Raw genomic sequence first — 2689 nt, 5'->3', positions numbered from 1 at the left:
GCGAAGACGCGACGCTCATACGACCGCGTGGCGACTGGAACGGGGAGGTAGAGTGGGTGGGAAGGGACGCGCTGCCCCCTCGCGACCCCTCTAGCATAGTTTTCGAGCCATCGCAGCAGCGGAGATCGTTCGTCATCAACCCCGTCGCGTCCAGCGCGGCAGGTTCCTCGGGGGGGGGCGAAATCGTCGAGTCCACCGAGCCGAGCTCCGGAGGCGTTTCGTCCCGACGGTGGCCGTGGGGTGTCTGGGGCTGCCCCTGCCGCCGGACATGGTCTTGATCCGTTCCATACCATGATAGGGTCGGGTCCAGACCATGTCCGGCGGCGAGGCCCCACCCCAGGCGCCTCGGGCTGCCCCTCGGGACCTCGAGCCAACCGACGTCGGGTTCGACGGCTTCCGCATGGTCGCTGCCGTCGGAACCCACTAAGGATCCGCGTCATAGCAGGTCGACGCCCGAACGAAGGCATCCCCGACGCTGCGGAGGCACCTCCCCAGTGCCGATCCCGGCGCATAACGCTCAGACGCCATCGCGAGCGCCGCGAAGAAAAGCCCATGCAACGACGGCTTTTGCCGCCCTGTGCGCTTCAACAGGGGACAAACTCAGAGTAATACCCCGGCTATGATGATGCGCAGGCAGTAGTGGTGGCCTCACCAGCCTAACTGGTCGCACCCATGGCAATGACGCGGTCGCCGCCGGCCGAGGGCGACCGATGGCGCGACCTGAAGCTCTACGCGCTCTTCGCGGCCTTTGGCGGCGGGGCGTCGTGGTTCGGCACGGTGCTCGCCTTCATGGAGGTGCCGCTCTACCAGCGCCACTTCTCGGGCCTCGAGCTGTCGAACCGGCTGGAGCTGGGCTACAACTGCGGCACGGTGCCCGCGGCGGCGTTCCTCGTCGCGCTCGGCGTCGGCTGGCGCGCGAGCCGGCGGAGCCGCGTCGGGCTCGTGCTCGTGCTGCTGTCGACGCACGGCGCGTGCGTCGCGCTGCTCTGCGTGGCCGTGCCCGGGTCGCCCATCTTCGGCGTGCCGGCGCTGGCGCTGGCCCAGTTCCTCGGGGGCAGCTGCGGCTACCTGTCGCAGTTTGTGTGCGTGCCCTACCTCGTCGGGGGCTTCGAGAACGCGCTCGTCGGCGCGTTCTGGACGGGCGACGCGTTCACGAGCGTGCTCGCGGCCATGGTCGCGCTCTACCAGCGGCCCGGCGCGGCGTCGCCGCGCTTCGGGCTCAGCGTCTACCTGCTGGCGACGGGGCCGCCGGTCGTCGCCGCGTCGCTCGTCGCGTTCATGTGTATAGAGCGGACGGGCGCGGGCCGCCTCGCGCCGCCGGCGACGCCCCACGGCGCGGCGACGGAGCTCGTGACCCTGACGCCGTTGCTGCCGGAGGGGGGCGCGGAGCAGCGGCGGCCGCTGGCGCCCATCGACGAGGACAAGCCCGCGGACGACCCCGAGCCGCCGCCGCCGCCGGGCTGGTGGCGCGCGCCCTACCTGCGGGACCCGCTGACCTGGAAGCTCGGCGCCGTCGTCTTCTGGTCCCAGTTCGCGGACTGGGGCATGGGCGACTCCGTCTACCCTTACGCCTGTGCCAACGCGTCGGCGCATCCCGACGTCCAGGGCTGCGAGATGTGGAGCAACGAGCTGAGCCTCTTCGCCCAGTTCGTCGGCTGCGCGGCGGCGAGCCGCGTGCCGTTGGACGGGGCGAAGCTCGCCTACACGCTCTGGGTCCCGACGCTCGTCTACACGGGCTGGTTCGGGCTCCTGCTGTTCACGTCGTGGCGCGCGAGCGACGTGCTCCCGCGGCTCTCCGAGCGGGGCGTGCTCGTGGACCTCGTCATCCTCCGCTTCCTCGGGCCCTACGCGCGCAACGTCATCCCGCGGCTCATCCAGCCCTGCTACGCCAAGGTGCACCACGAGGACCTGCCCGTGCTCTTCGGCGTGCTCTCGGTCCTCGGCAACGTCGCGGGCAGTCTCGTCGCCACGGGCCTCATCGGCATCCACCAGTTCGACTACATCCCCGGCGCCTAGTCTCCTGGCACCGCCCGCTTCGACCGTCGCTTCCGCTCTAATTCGCTCACGATTTTTTTTGGCGTCCCGTGGTCGTATGTTGAACCCAGGTTGCAGAGATGATGCGGGAGCATGGGGTGTAGGATTGCGCTGAGCGCTGGTGATGGCCGCCGAAGACGTGCGCGCGTTTTGCCGGCGCACGCGGCCACCAACAGTATTGCTGCACAACATCTATGATTTCGCCGTCGCGCTGAGCGCCGCCGACGCCGACGCGCTGGAGGAGGAGGTCGGATTTGAGATGTCGAAATTTGGGCGCGTGCTCGATGCCGAAGCCGTGGCCGGGACCGTCAAGGTCTACTTCGACGCGACCGAGTCCGCGATGCGCTGCGCGACTGCGATGGACGGCACGCGCTTCGACGGCCGCGCGATCTCCGCGCGATACGTCGCCGCGGCGGCGGCGGCCGCGGCGGTCCCGCACGTCGCCGCGGCGCCCGCCGCGCCGTCGGACGACGCCGCGCCGTCGGACGATGCCGCGCCATTGCACGATGCCGCGCCGTCTATCGCGCCGGACGACGCCGCCGCGAAGGACGACGACGACGCCGCGGACGACGCCGCGCCGGACGACGACGCGACGGGCGACGCGTCGTTCGGCGACGCGACGGGCGACGGCGGCGGCAGCGGCGGCAGCGACGGC

Source organism: Aureococcus anophagefferens, assembly GCF_000186865.1.
Source record: "Aureococcus anophagefferens unplaced genomic scaffold AURANscaffold_44, whole genome shotgun sequence".
In the NCBI taxonomy this organism is placed as follows: Eukaryota; class Pelagophyceae; order Pelagomonadales; family Pelagomonadaceae; genus Aureococcus; species Aureococcus anophagefferens.
The sequence above is the reverse complement of the archived record's forward strand: the minus strand, read 5'-3'. Positions refer to the sequence as shown.